We start from the raw sequence: 15,870 nt of genomic DNA, 5'->3' as shown, positions 1-15,870 counted from the left end.
GCAGGACGGTGCTTTCGACATCTATTCAGGGAGGAGATCTGAAAACCATCTCCCCAGGAGATTACGTTACTTGCCAATCATCTATCTACTAGCTAGAGCACTCTCCCGACATTTTGGGGGGGCATCTTACTGCAGCCTGTCCGCTTTCATTGAGTGTATATTTTTTTACTGGTCCATTTTCAAATATGAATTTTCACAGCAATTGGCAAAATTAAAACCTGTTCTGAGGAAACACACCCACACTCCTTCTCTGTTCTCCTTGGGAAAAGTTCAGAATTGCAAGAAGCGTAAAAAATGCTGTACTTGTGTCTAAGAGGGGATACGTAAAAATGAATTCTTCCTGGTCCTCATTTTCTGTGGAAGCCACAAACACAGTCATTTCTTCACTGGTAAAAGCGGATGCTGTTTCTCATTCCTCAACATCCCTTAGAAGAGAGTACGGCCAGCCTGATACGGCACAAATCTCCACTCATTTCTGTGGTGAATTTACAGGCTAATTTCCTCCTCCCTACTATTCCGAGTCATCAGATCATGAGAACTGCTGCTGTAAAATACTCTGTAACACCTGGAAAAGTTACCGTGCTTTGAAGTCATGTAGCGAGACTTCTCTCTTCAGGCGAGAATCACAAGGCACACTGCAAACACTTGGAGCCAGATCAAGGGAACGCTGCGAGTGAGTCATTTTACTTGAATGAAACACACTTCCATTCCCCACACAAATATGTGTCTATATGTGTGCTTTTATTTTCCTAGACACATTAGTTTTCGTTATTTACCCATTTGTGCTCCAGATAATTACATGCTGCGGATTCAATTGGATGCAGATTTATTCTTCACTTCCTGTCCTAAATTCTCTGCAATTAAACAGCTGCTGTGTGCTTGGTGTAATAAATTTACACAAAATCTGGGATGGTTTGGCATAGCAGAAAGGTTGTTTGGCACCGGCTTAGGACGGCTACATTACGTACAACTGGCAACCCCTGCATGGGTTATGCTTTCTCTCCCAAATGAGAATCGCCCTACCGCTATGCAACCAGAACGGGCCATTTGCATGACAGAAATGTTTACAAATTTATAACTTGTTTTACTTGGCTGTTTTGAATATTCTCTCCCAACCTGAAAAAGAGAATTTCCTTAGCTTTCCCAGGCTAAGTCTTTGGGGAAGACCTAGCTGGAGAGGAAGAAGAAGAAGAAATTCTTCAGGAAGCCTCTGCCTGTGGAAATACCTCCACTTCATTTTACCAGGTGGAGCTTTCTCCCCCCCCCCCCCTCCCCCCCCTGCTGAGAAGGGTGGGAAATAGAGGAGGGGGCTCTTTTACATATTTCTGAGTGTACCATAATACTTTGCATCATTTTGCACTGTTATTAATCGAACACAGATCAAGTGGTGATCTTATCCTTGGCAAGGGCACACAGTGTGCAGCGTCTCTCGGTCCTCGCTGACCTGCACGCTGTTCTGATCCACCTCCCTTGGGAGCAGATTTCACAGCAGATTTCTCCCTGAGTCAGACAGCTCCCCTTTGATATCTGTCCATTGTCCACGCAGCATCCCTGTCTCCCGTGGCATTTGCGGCCTCAAATGACTGCGGTCTGTGTGCCAGTGTGAGAGGCACACAGTCCTTTTGGGGGAGCAGATGTAAAGTCTGCTCTAGTGGGGCCTGCAGACTGGAATTAGTGATGCACTTCTGTTTATGAGTTAGCACACGTGTCTTTTTGTTTCCTGATACCTTCTGCATAATGAAGTCAATGAGAGTTAAACTCCTCAGCTGTGATTCACATATTCATTAATCTCCTGCAGTAACAAGTACAAATTTTACAGCGCATACAGTACGCTTATCACCAGTGTAAACAACTTGCTGCATCCAAAAAAAGTGTTGCAGGAATTAGGTCCCATTGTATTGAACTGAAGGGAAGAAGAGTTAGAAAAATCTGCTATGTGCTGCTGCCTAGGCCCAGGCGGCTGCAATCTGAATATTACGTGGCAGTAATTCTGGGTCTTCAAGAGGGAGCTAGCCCCATCGTTTCCACAGGTGTCACTGGGGTTTGCTGAGGCCCTGCAGGAATTAACAGTGATTTAGCAAACCCTGGGAGTCGCTAAAAAAATGCCTAGAGAAACAGCACATCTGAAAGCAAGACAGATTATTTATTTAACTTTTCAATTCAGGGGTGAAATGATGCCCGGGCAAAAGTGGAGAGCAGATTGTGTTGGGTTTCTTCAGCAGGAGCTCCCAAGGTAGCTTTCTTCCCAGAGATCGCCCCGCAGGCTGGCTCTTGGGGTCACACGCTGAGGCATACCCCTCTCCCAAAGGGCTCTGAAGGCATTTCTGTGCCGTATCTGCTCCCCACCCCATCTCAACAGAGTTGCACTATTGTGGTTCCCTTCAGAAACCTGCACGTGGTACCCGTGCAGCTGCAGGACCGCAGATGCCTCTGCGATTAAAGAGAATGTGACGTGCCCAGGATAATCTTCATAGCAAAGGCTGAAGGAACTCGCTTCTTTTCAAGAAGAAATATCCATCTCTTTCTTCCCACTATTTCCACAGCCTGCAACTGTGCCTACCCCTTCCCTGGGAATATCCAGGTTGCTTTGACTTAAATAAATGACAAGCCCAGCACCTCCTTGGCCCTTGGGCATTTGAGGAAGGATCATGTCTCATTTCCCAAACCCCTTTGACTCAGGTCCTGTTCAGGTTATAGAGCATTCCCCCCCTTCCCCTTTTTGTCCCCCACTATGCTGAAGAGGAACAGGATCATATGATACTATGAGATTTCTTGTGCTTTCTGTTCCTCAAAGGTTCAACTCTAATCCATATTTTCTTCCTATGAAATGAAGTCAGAATTACGAAGGCTTCTGGGCCAGCTACAAGGGAGCTCTGGGCCAGATAAAAGTACTGTGTGGATGGGAGCAGTTAGTGGGTTATTAGCTCAAGGCTGCCCATAAAGATGTACGGAGAGGAGCATCTCTGCAAAGGAGGCTGGCATGTTTAGTGACATAAAGTGGCTTGACTGTTAGCTTCTTTTTTTTTCTTCCTAAATGATAAGACAAAGCCACCTCTGCTCTCCTCCAACTCCCCTCACCCTCCCAGCCATCCCCTTCCCCCTAGATGCTTGGTGTTTCTTCTTTTTAGAGGGGGGAAAAAAAAAAAAAAGAAAGGGAGAGAGACATTTTCTTTCACACAAGCCCTCAGAATTACAGTTCATGAACTATTCAGTAAACTGACCGGCATGAACCTCCCTTCAACGGCCTAATCTAAGGGGTGGATCTATGTGTTTTGTTGCTTGTCAAAAACAATCACTGCTCGGCCCATTACATTTACAGCACGTCGTCCTTTAATTGGTGTAACACACTGAGGGCTGAAAGGAAGAAAGTCCTACAAAAGCCCCCGAGTGAATGAACCCTGACTCACACAAAAATACTCTTCAGAAGTTCAGAGCTGGGCACTAACAAGGGAGGTAGAGAGTTAGTTTGAAAAGGGGTTAAGTTCAGAAATGTGCCACCTTGAAGACCCTCCCATCAAAGCCATGATAGCATTGACAAGATGCAGGGGGAAAAAAGTTAATATTCCGGCCTTTCGGGTTTGGAGGGAAGGCGGGGAAGGGCTGGAGATTCCTGCCCGCTCCCCTTCCCGGTCTAAACCTTTTCGCTTCGGGGCCGTTCTCATTGTGTCCTTCGACCGCTTAAGAAAAATACGAGAGAGAAAAAAGAAAGAAAGAAAGAAAGAAAAAAAGCCCCACGAAAAGCGAAATGCAGCCCGGGCCGGGCCGGCGGAGCGCTAACCCAGCCCGGGACAAAGCCTTTCCTCCCCGCCGAACGCCGCTCCCCGGGCCGCTCTCCGCGGCCCTTAAGGATTCGACTAATTAACAAAATCGATGTTTAAACGCCCGAAGCGACACTTCGAGGGGAGGGTGCCGGGCCCCGGGCCCCGCCGCCAAGGCCCCGCGGCGGGACCGGCCCCGCGCACCGCCCGCCCCGGGGACACCGGCGGCCCCGGCGGCGGGGGGGGCTCGGCGGGGCCTGGCCGCCCCTTCCCCCGGCCCCGTACCTCCGCTGACACCTCCTCCTCTCCTCTCTCCTCTCCTCCTCCCTTCGCCTTTTCCTTTCCTCTCTTTTCTCTTTTCCTTTCCTCTTTTCTCTTTTCTTTCCTCTTTTCTCTTTTCTTTTCTCTTTTCTTTTCTTTTCTTTTCTTTTCTTTTCTTTTCTTTTCTTTTCTTTTCTTTTCTTTTCTTTTCTTTTCTTTTCTTTTCTTTTCTTTTCTTTTCTTTTCTTTTCTTTCTTTTCTTTTCTTTTCTTTTCTTTTCTTTCTTTTCTTTTCTTTTCTTTTTTCTTTTCTCCACCTCTTACATGGACTGTTGCTGCTGCGGGGTTTTTCTCTCTCTCTCTCTCTAAAGATACAATAACTATTTTGATGTAAATGGCGAGCCTTGGGTGGGTCCCTGGGGTAGAGAGTTAATGATTCTTCTTACACCGGGCTGTTCTTTCACTTTTCCTGCGCGCACCATGTTAATAAATTAATGCACCTTTCATTACTCCTACACGCATCAAACCTCAGCTTTGTATTTTGCGGCCTGACCCTCGTTCCTACACTTTTGTGAGCAAGTTGCCCCCATGCTAAGGCTGGGGCACTTTTAAATGCAGTCCCATAGTCCTACCCAGGTTTGTAATCCGTCAAAAAGCCGTTGATTGCTGCAAGCGTTACTTTTCATTAAGAAAACTTAGAAGCAATTTGGAAGAACCCTTCTCAATGAATACATTTACCCCCAAATGCTTTTTATTCTTCGCCTATACTTGATGAGTTTCTCTGGCACAAATCAGTTCTTACAGGCACAGAATGGGCAATCCCCTGATCCCCATCAATTGTCATCCAGAGTTTGGGCCACTTTGACCGCCAATAGTGGGGAAGTCAGAGCTAATCCTCAGAAGGAATCACGGGAAAAGAAAAGCAACAATAACCAAGTCAAGCGTAAAAAATGAAAGAGAAATCTCTATTATCACTCACTACATTTCCCAGCGATGTACTGAAAAAATCAGCTCGTTTGTCATTCGAGTCAGACACCCGGAGAAGAATATGGGGTCGTGGTGGGTTGGTAGACTCACACGACGTAAGGAACAATATTTTAGAGCAAAAGGCCTCTTCATTTGCCAAATCCTCCTCACATCCGCCATAACCATTAAATACAGACTGACTTTATTCTCTATGGGAAGAACAAGGGGAAAGGAGCCTTCAGCCACATAGCCAGACAAAAGTCCAAAGAGCCGGGGACTGGGGAGGCGAGGCGGGAGGAGAGCTGCCACCCTCCTCTGCAGCGGGCCCAGGCCTGGGCCCTGCAGGGGGACCAGGGGTCTCGGGGGGGCGTGTTTGTGAAGCGGGGTGTCTGTCTGTCTGTCTGTCTCCCCGACAGGTGAGCTTGCAGGGAAGGTGAGGGAGCGTGCGTATGAGTACGCTGGGGTGTGCAAGGGGGTATCGCGGGTGGGTGCACGTGTGCGAGAAGGGTTGTGCGAGGGGCTTCGCGAACGCGAGGGATCCGTCCACCCGAGACACCAACGCGCGTGTGGGCGCTTGCTCGCGAGCGCGCAAGCGACAGAGGGGAGAGGGGTGTGCGCGCGTGAACACGTTGAGTGTGGGTGGTGGGCGTGCGCAGGAGGCGGGTGCCCCGCGGGGGTCGGGTGAGAAAGGACACGTGTGGGAGGTGTGAACGCGGGAGAAAGCGCGAGGTGGCTGCGAGGGCTGCGCGTAGCCCGGGCGTGTGAGCGTCCTGCGTGGGCGTGTGAGCGCAGGGCAGTGTGCGGCGGGGCTGGCTGGGGAGCCGCTGGGGGCCAGAGAGACAGCGAGACTTTTGAGAGGCGGCAAACATTGCCACTTTCCACGCTGACACCTACAATTAGCCAAAAGAAGGCCGTGAATCCTTTGCTCGCCGGCCAAGCGAGGGGCAAAGTTAGTGCTGGTAGCCAGCTGCCAAGCCTCCCGCGGCTGATGCCTTTCGGGCAAGTAAACAGCTTTATAGCCACCGGCCCGCCGCTGCGGCCCCCGGCTTTTGCGGGGGGCTTCCCGAAAGCCCCACGGGTGTCCTTCCTCCCCGGAGGCCTGCCAGACGCTAGAGGGGCTTCGCTCGGGTTTGGGTCCGTCTGTGCGGGCGGAGGGGGGGGGGGGGGGGATGAGGGAAAGACAGTAGCCGCGCCGAAAGGAGGGGGCGCTGGCCCCACTCGTGCTCCGTGGGGAAGCGGGAGGCACGCAGGCGGCGGGAGGGAGAGGCGGACCCCAAGCCCGTCCCGCCTCGGCGCGGCCCCCCCGGGCTCCCGCGGCCGTCCCGGGCGGGGGGCGCGCTCCCCGCTGCCGGCGGAGGTGCGGGTCGGCTGGCAGGCGGGCGGGCGGGCCGCCGCGAAGCGCTTTGCCTAGTTTTTAGCAACTCGTGGCTGCCCGCGGGCTCACGGGCACCTTAGCCCAGGCTTTTTATTTCTTAGTGGTGTGAGGCTTTTTTTTTTTTTTTTTTTTTTTTTTAACCGACCAGTAAACCTTTGAACAGAGCTACGGGGCTTTTTTTTCTCCTCTTTTTTTTTTTTTTTTTCTTTTTCCGCTTCTTGCCGTGTCCCCCCACCCCGCAGATTCCAGGGCGAGCCCGGCGGTTCCTGCCGCCGGGTTTCCTCCGGACTCCCGGGCCGGTCGGGGCAGCCGGCGTCCCGCAAGGCTCGGGGCGGCGGCGGCCGCGCACACCGGGGCCGGGGCAGGACACGGCGACCGGGACCCGGCCCCGCCGCCAGCCCCGGAGCGGCCCCGGGGACCCGGCCCGGCCCCGCTCGGCGATCCCTGCCGGGGAGCGGCACCCCGGTCGCGGTGTCCTGCCCTGGATTTACATAAAAGTGCGGTCTCTTTGCATCATCCCTCATCTCGAAAGGGTGCTTGAAGAACTCGAGACACTCTGCAGTCCTAATTAGTGATTTTTGTCCTCTTGTTACGGGGCTCAGCATCTCATGCAAATGAACTCTTCATCGCCGGCACCATTACTCCTGCGCCAGAATTAACTGACTCTTATCTTTAATGATATGCCGCTGAACTTCTCGGAGCCCGGCTAGCTTTTTATCTTGATTACTCTAATCAATAAGAAATGATAGAGTAGAATTATAAACTCTATTGGCTTTTGAATGTTGCCGACAAGCCCTCTAGATGCGCTCCCCTTTCATTGTTATTTATTAAAATGATCTTCAGCTAACAGCGGATGCAAATAGGGAAATGAACCAGCGAGGGGGCCCGGCACGGCAGGATCCCCCCCCCCCCGCTCCTTTAGGGAGCTCTGCCGGGGGTGGGCTCCCATGGGGGCAGCGGGGCTTTGTAAACAAATGGCTCTTTTTTTACGAGAAGCGCCAGTAAAAAAAAAACCAAAACAAACCCAAACCCAAACCAAACCACAGACCCCCAAGCGCTCCCCCTTCACAACAAATTAGGACGTAACCTCCCCCTTCCTCCCCGAGGCCCGGCGCCCCCGGGAGCTGCCCCGGGGCGAGGGGGGGGGCAGGCACGGGCGGGAGACGGGGGTGCTGCCCCTGGCCCGCCACTTCCCGGGGGGGGGGAAAGCCCCCGAAGGGCCCGATCCTGGCCGTCTTCTCCCCACTCCAGAGGAGCCAGGGTGCGGGATCCGGCCCGACCTCCCCCCTCAGCAAGGCAAGCAAACACCCGCTCCCCGCCGCCGGTTATAGGAGATCAATATTAAACCAGCAGCAGCCCAAGTCGCCGTGGCGGAGACTTTTCCCCAGCCTAATCTGTGCAGGGCTGGCCGGGAATGCGCCCCGCACTCCGCCGTCCCCGCTCCAGCCCCCTCGGTCCGCACGAAAACCTCTTTTCTTATCTGTCAGCAGTAATTAGATATCCTTGCGGTGACAGAGAGATGCACAGCACCAGCACTTTGTCTCGGGGGGAAGGAATACGTGGGTATGCGCGCACACACACACGCACGCACAGAGAGCGCCAATTTTGCCGCTGCCTTTTTTTTTTCTTCTTTTTTTTCCTCCCCCCTCTTTTTTTCTTTTCCTTTTTAACCTAAAAGAGTGGGACCGAGCGGGCCGGGGGGGCTGCCCCTCGCTGCCCCCCGCGCCCACCGCCCGCTCCCCGGCGGCCCGGGCGGCTCCTCGGCCGCGGCGGGGACAAGTCCCTGCGACGGAATTCGGGCACATCCCGGGCTGGCAGCGCGGATCGTTTCCCCGCAGCCGCTCCTCCGTTCCGCCCCGCTCTTTGCCTTCCAGCGAGGAGTCAGTTTGCTGTCAGTGCTCGAGATTTGAGCTGAATTGTTGGGTGGGTGCGAGGAGAGGAGCGGGTTTTCGATGCAAATTTTCAAGGCTGTCGAAGAGAAAAGGGGGCATTTAGTTATCTGCGTGAAAATGAAACCTCTCTTAAACGAATTTCTAGGGAAGAAACACGCTGGCTGAAATAAGAGTGGTGTGGGGGCCGTCATTTCGTCCCTCTATGAGTGGCGAATTTCACAGCGTTTCCGAACCGCGGGGCTGAAGTTATTTCAAATCCCCGGCTCTTTGCGATCACCCATCGCTGAAACTCTCCATATTTACTTCCCTCCGGACTCTTCAAGCCTGTCCGTGGCGTACCAACTCCCGCAGCAAATACAGACATATTTTTTTTCCCTCACAGTTTAATTACTTGTAATACTTTAAGACTAAACCTGTGCTTATCTCTTAGGGAGTTAATTAATCAGAGCGGAGAAACAGTCGCAAGATTCAAGAAGAGTTGGACGGGAAAAATAAAATTAGAAATCCATGAAGGACAAAATTGTTTTTCTATCCTTACACCGGGCACCCGTTTTTTTATATTCAGACGACACACAGACACATAAAATATGTAAGTGGCGTATAATGGAGCAGTATACAGGGTAAGACTAACAAAGTAGTCGTAGGCATGAAAATTGAAGTTGTGTGCCACAAAGGCAGACCCTTTCATGGGGGAAGGGCTGAATGTGGCAAAATCATGTAAAATCTCCGTTCTCAGTAACATCTCGTTATTAGGAATGATGACTAAACCTCCAGGATTATTCTGGACTGTAAGTTATCAAGAGCCCACTAATTTCACATTAAAACCCATTGACTGCAACAGCGTGATTGAAGGGTTTTTAACAATTAACATAATCAGAAAATGAGCGGAGATAATTTTTATTCAACTCATTACTTTTTAATCATGTATTTCTTTTAATTAATATCTGCTCCGTGAAAATAACAAAAAGCCGAGTCCCAGCGCGGCTCCGGGCAGGGGAGGCGACCCCGGCGGTGGGGCGGGCCGGGGACCGGGGGCGGCGGGGACGGCGGGGGGGGGGGGGGGGGGAGGACCGGGGGGCCGGGGGAGGGGGCCGGCATCGCTCCCAAAGCCACCGCCGGGGCTGCAAGTGCGGGCGCTCCTCAAAACAGCCCCCTCCCCATGCGAAAAAAACCCCCCACAACCAAAACCCAAACCCAAACCAACCCACCACCCTCCCGCCGGGGCTGACCCGGTGGGACACGGCTTGTGTCCGGCTCTCAGACCCCCGGCCCCCCCCAGCCCCGCTCCCCAAGGGGCGCAGGACAGGCTGGGCACCTCCAGGACCCCACGCACAGCACCCAATGAGCCCTCCCCAGCCCTTGCCTGCGGCCCTGCCCTGCCCAGGAGAAAGGGGTGGGTTGGGTTTTTTTTTGGGGGGGGGAGCTGGGAAGCCGCCCCCAGCCCTATAAAGGCTGCCGGTGCAGCCCCCGGTGCCGACAGGTTGCTGCCGCCTCTGTTTTCTGGCGGCCGGGCGCTCAGCCCCGCTCCCCCCGGCGCCAGGCTCACCCGGCTCCCCTCTGCGGGACTCCCGCTCTGAGCTCCCCACTCGTGGGCGTGGGGGAGGCTCGTCTACCCGTGCGTGGGGGTGCTGGCTTTCATCGGCTCTTGTCCTTTCCTCCTCCGAGCTGTTGAAGCCTCCCCTGTGGCAAGTTCAGGGCTCGTGGCCAGGAGCGAATACCTGGCTTGGGAAAAAAAACCCCCAAAGAGCCCCAGATCTGGTCTCCAGATTTCCGCGCTCCGAGGGCAAAAAAGTCACGGCAGGTCTGCGGGGGAGGGAGTCCCCGGGGAGGGGGGGCTGCCCCAGCACTGTTCTCGTCGAGACAGAGCCGTGAGCGGAGGGGAAGGGCACACCTGAGGGCTGTCCGTCCGGCTGTCCGTCCGTCTGGGCACTCATCTGTCCTCACCGTGCCCGCCTGCCCCCCGGCTCGACGCCCCCCAGGTGCGCGGGGGGCTGCGGGAGGAGAGCGCCTGCGCTCCCACGGGCGGGGACCTCCACCCACGACGCTGGTGGGTGGGGGGCAATGTTTCTTACAGCTCCTGTCCGGCTCACCCAAAGCGGGGGCTGGCTCTGGTCGGTGCTGGGGATTCGCCATTCCCTGCCCGACCCCCGGCTTTCACTGGGAGAGAAGATGCTGAAAGCCCCGTGGAAAATTCCCGGGATCACCCGTTCCTTAATTTTTTTTGTCATTCGTGGACAAAGATCCACAGGGTCTGAAGAGCTGGAAGATGGTGGGACATCAGTTCACGTCAGACAGTCCAAGACAATCACAGACCCACTGCTTTGCTGCTGAGAAAGGCTTGCCCAAGCTGCTAAAGAATTTACGGGTTCGTGTTGAAGGAGTAGCTCCTCTCTTAAACACTTCCATTAATACAGTCTAGGAAGAGCAGGAAAACCAAATTTTATGCTTTTCTAGACTCCCACAGCCTGACTTCTCCTCTGCTGCTGAAACTTCCCTTCTCGATAAGATGATCTGCTCGGGGTCCCTCACCGCTGGAAGGAGCCGGTGCAACTGTCTCCTTCAATATGGAATAAGGCTAAATCCTGCCAGCCAGGGATTTCAGGGGCGTGCCGTGGCCAGGGCGGCCAGGTTGCCTGTGCTGGCTCTGCAAGTAGGTTTGTATAGTTCCTCCCAGCAGAGAAAGATGGAGCACACAGTATTAGATCAGTTTTAAGACTGGGAATGGGTCGTGGGGTTTTTTTTCTGTTGTTGTTTTGGGTTTTTTTGTTCAGGGTGGGGGTGGGTGGGGTGGAACTACCATGGGGTTTTTTTTAATGAAAACACTCTAAATTGAAAAAAGCATTTGAAAAAGAGGCTATCAAAATTAAAATATCCATAAATATAATCTGAGAAGTATAAGATGGGATTCACTATACGTGATAGTTACATCTGAGATACTATTTGTGTTTTTTTTTTTTTTTTATAAACTCCATGTGAACCCTTGGAAGGGGGGAAGTGACTTTCAGGTCACGGCAGTCGGCCGGGACTGAAACACAGCAAAGAATGCTGCAAGGTGTGACGGTGACTGTTTACAAAATTTCATCAAGTCTTCAACTGGCTGTAGCCTTTGGAAGTGCCTGCTGGCTCCTGCTAGCATAAGGAAATCCATCTGGTATTCAATATTATGTTTATAGCCTCTTGACCAGAGCGTGCTCCCTTTCTTGCATGCACACAACCTCAGTGAACTCCGCTGAGCAGACTTGCAAATTCACAAATGAGAAGGTTTGGCCCTTTGTGGAAACCACAATGGACGGACACTGGTGACGTACCCCAGGCAGGAGCAACGCTTGGCTCTTCCTGAGTCCCTCACAGCTCCCAAAAGCTCAGAGCCCCCGGCCCATTTTGGGGTGCGGTGGCTCTGGCTGGCCGAGGCTGGGTGAGAAGCAGCTGTGGTGGACTTCACCCACTGCGCCCCAGGCTGTCCCCTCCAGTGGTGTCTCTGCCAACTCCTCACCAGCAGGCACCTCGCTGATATAATAACCTGAAATTGTGTTGAAGACTTTTTTTTCCCCCCAGAATCAACATAGATGGGGAGTACTTCAGGTAAGATTGCAACTCTCTAGGATAATCAGTCCTTAAATTTTGATGCGTTTAGTGAAATAATCTGTCATGTTTATGTTATCTTCTGTTATGGCTCATCTTGCTGCGATCCTCTATCCAGAGAGGAAAGGAAAAATGTTTACTAGGGAATTATATTAGTAAATAGATAATTTTCTACTACTAAGGGTAAAAGGAAGTACCTAGGTACAATGCAAACAAGAGATGTAAACCAAAGAACTCACCAGGACAGATATATCTGAAGTGGAGACAGCTGTCAAAAAGTTCTCCCTTAGCGCAGGTGATCAGTTCAGGTGTTCACATCAGCTCCTGCACCATGGCTTCAATCCCAGCCCTGTGTGTGCAGGAGGGAAGGTCTCCTGCTTCTGGGGGACTGCGGGGGGTGTTCTCCACTGACCCGCCCGGGGGGGGCTGCAATACAAGGAGTGAAACTTGATGGGTGTGCAAGTGGATCCAACATCTCCCGAAGCCTGGCCGTTCTTTTCCCATACAAGCCATGTTTTAGGCCTGTGCTTTGGGAACTTGATGAAATTAAATGGAGATACATTAAGTAGCAAGAACCAATCTGTGCAAAAGAGAAGAACAGTTCTGGGTTGTTTCATTCTGAAGAGGAGACCAGGATGATACCAACTGACACCAGGGTAACTAAAAGCAGAATTTGGCTCACTGGGTATTCCTGAATGTGGACAGTCATCCACACTTCAGTGAGCTATAAAAAGAATGTACCTTTCATACTGTTTGTGTCGATCAAGAAGTTATTTGTGGTAAATTCACTATTATGCTGTTTCTAACATTTCTGCTGTGTTTCAAACAGCATTATCTTCAAAAGTCTTTTCCCCCTCCCTGCATACTTCTGTTCTTTTTCTATACATTAGCTATTTCACTGGTATCATCTTGTTTTACTATCATGAAAGATATCCAATCTAACAGCTCTTCTTTCATTTCATAACGAATGGCACAATTAAGACTTAATTAGATGCATACGAGTAAGGAAATGGCATGCCACCCAGGACCTTAAATGTGATATCATTCAATTGCTCAAGTGCAGCATCCTGAAAAAAAACCCAAACAAAAAAAATCCCATAAACTTATTTCAAGATGGATCTTTTCAGACTGGTGTGATTGCCTACTGACAATTAATTGTTTTCTAGTCATGATTCTAACAAGATGATGTACTTTCTTTCTTCCTTTCTGCAGCAAAAATTCTGACAGGTGCATGGAAATTACATTTCTCTGTGCATTGGATTCATAGAGAGTATTTTATGCAAACATTTAAGATCTAAGCAAAGATCGTATGGCACGGTCTATGATTTCTCAAGCTATTACACTATTATATGCCTACAGAAAAGAAAAGCCTTCATATGAGGATGTGGGGTTGTTTTCCCTCTTCAGAAGTGTGGAAGAGGGAAAGAGGGAAGAGGGTTAGCTGATAGATGACCTGTCTCAGCGTTCTCTCTATGTCTGTTTGGAAATGGGAAAATGATTGCTGGCTTTCTGTCTCACCACCACAGGTCACTTCAGTGCTTTCCGACACCTTAGCCCCAGGGACAGGACAGTGTCCAGGACTCCTCCACCCAGCTTGTTCTGCCTGAGTATCCACCAGGGGCTACAACAGCCATAGGCTTCAGGAGCAGGTGGCTATGGAAAAATGCAGGTGAGTCCTGGGCAGGTCTCAGTGGACAGTGGTGGTCAGGAAAGTAACCTCTGATCCCTTGAGGATGTTGGGTGGAGGTTCAGCCTCCCCCCCAGGTGAACCAGCTAGCCATAAGGAGGAGTTGGATGTACCAGGTGGCATCTAACTCTGTCTGATTAAATCTTACCCTGACATGGAGGAGGTTTGTGATTCTCCAAAATGGGAACGTGGTGGTTTGGATTAGGAGAGCAAATCATCTGCTTCACAATTTGCCATGTAATTGACTAAGACAAACACGTTGCAGATCCTGGTTGAGTTGGCCAGTTAGGCAGAGTAAATCTAGTCAACAGCTCTTTGGAAAACTTGGATGCTATTAGTCCTTCCTCGTTTCATTTGGTAATTCAGGGAATAAACCCCAAATTTGCAGACCGTTCCTAAAAAAGCATTCTGTATGAGGTACTGACACCCATTTTCTGTAAGTCTAAAATTCTTGAAGTTTTAGTTGGTGATAGCAGCTTCTTGTACTCACCCAGAGAGTGATGTTCCTGAGTGCATCTTCACATTTCAAGTGTCTGACCTTCCTTGATTCCCAAGCAGCTGATGCAGCGTTATTGCTCCTGAGTGCTCAAGACTGAAGGACGGGATTTGGCATCTGACTTGCAAAGCCACTGATAAATTTGGGGGTTTGTTGTGGTTTAACCCCAGCCAGCAGCTCAGTCCCACACAGCCACTTGCTCACTCCCCCCTGGCGGGATGCGGAGAGAATTGGAAGGGTAAAAGCAAGATAACTCGGGGGTTGAGCTAAAGACAGTTTAACAGGTAAAGCAAAAGCCGCGCGCACAAGCACAGCAAAACAAGGAATTCCTTCAGCACTTCCCGTGGGCAGGCAGGTGTTCAGCCATCTCCGGGACAGCAGGGCTCCAGCACTCCTAACGGTGACTTGGGAAGACAAACACCATCACTCCAAATGTCCCCCCTTCCTTCTTCTTTTCCCAGCTGTATATGCTGAGTATGATGTCATACGGTCTGGAACATCCCTTGGGTCAGTTGGGGTCAGCTGTCCCGGCTGTGTCCCCTCCCGACTCCTTGTGCCCCCCCAGCCTCCTCGCTGGTGGGGTGGGGTGAGGAGCAGCAAAGCCCTCGGCTCTGGGTAAGCCCTGCTCAGCAGGAATGAAAACATCCCTGTGTTATCAACATTGTTTTCAGCACAAATCCAAAACACAGCCCGTACTAGCTGCTATGAAGAAAATTAACTCTATCCCAGCCAAAACCAGCACATTCTCCACCCCTTATTCCATACCATTTATGTCATGCTCGGGTCCCACACTGTCCAATACATCCTCATTAATCACCACTCCCCTTCCCATCCTTTGATGCAATACATGGATATCATTCTCTTAGGCTATGGATCACCCCTGTGAAATGTCTGTAAAATGCCTGTGAATGTCCACAAACATCCACGAAATGCCCACTGAGTTAATTTAGTCCATGTCTTTGGGCTCCATCTGTTATGGAGGTCACTCAGGACAGGAGAAGTGATGTGTTCTGTGGAGTTACTGGGGACCAAAGCCAGCTCAGGTCGGGTCACTGCTGCACTTGCACTGCTTCTTGTAAGGCTTGTCCTCTACTGGTTCCAGTGGCTCCTGCTGTAGTAATTCCTATAACATGCAAATCAAATCCCGGATTACAACAATTTAAAGGTATTTCCATTGCAATCTCCACCCCTGGTCCCTTCGGACCAGATCATCGGATTTAACATTGCAATGAACTTCTCCCCTTGCCCCTGCTCCGGCTTGGACTTATCGACAGACTGCCGTCCCTTAGGGGTGTACCCGCTCCAAGTGGAGCCTTATCTATGACCCACAGTCTCTTCAGGGGTGTACCTGCTGCAGCACAGACTTGTCCACAGCCACCGTCGCTTTGAGGTGCACCTGTTCCAGCATGGCCTTATCCATGGGTGACAATGCCTTCAGAGATGTACCTGCTCCAGCGTGGCCTCACGCACAGCCACAGTCCCTTCAGAAGTAAGCCGGCTCCATCATGGCCTTATCCATGGCTGCAGTCCCCCCAGGGGCATATGCCTGCTCTGTTGTGGACTTATGCATGGCCACATGCTTTAAGGTGCTCCAGCATGACCTCATGCACAGCCACTGATGCTTCAAGGTGTACCTTCTCCAGCGCGGACTTATGCTTGGGCCACAGTCCCTTTAGAGGTATACCTGCTGTGTCACAGACATAACCACGGCCACAGATGCTTCGAGATGTACCTGCTCTGGCATGGGGTTATCCACAGCCACAGACGCTTCGGGGTGTCCTGTTCCTGCATGGACTCATCCACAGGTCACAGTCCCTTCGACTCAGGTTCACACTGGAGTTCCAGCTTGTCCAG

The sequence above is a fragment of the Accipiter gentilis genome, chromosome 15, assembly GCF_929443795.1.
Source record: "Accipiter gentilis chromosome 15, bAccGen1.1, whole genome shotgun sequence".
Lineage (NCBI taxonomy): Eukaryota > Metazoa > Chordata > Aves > Accipitriformes > Accipitridae > Astur > Astur gentilis.
Note: the sequence above shows the minus strand (reverse complement) of the source record.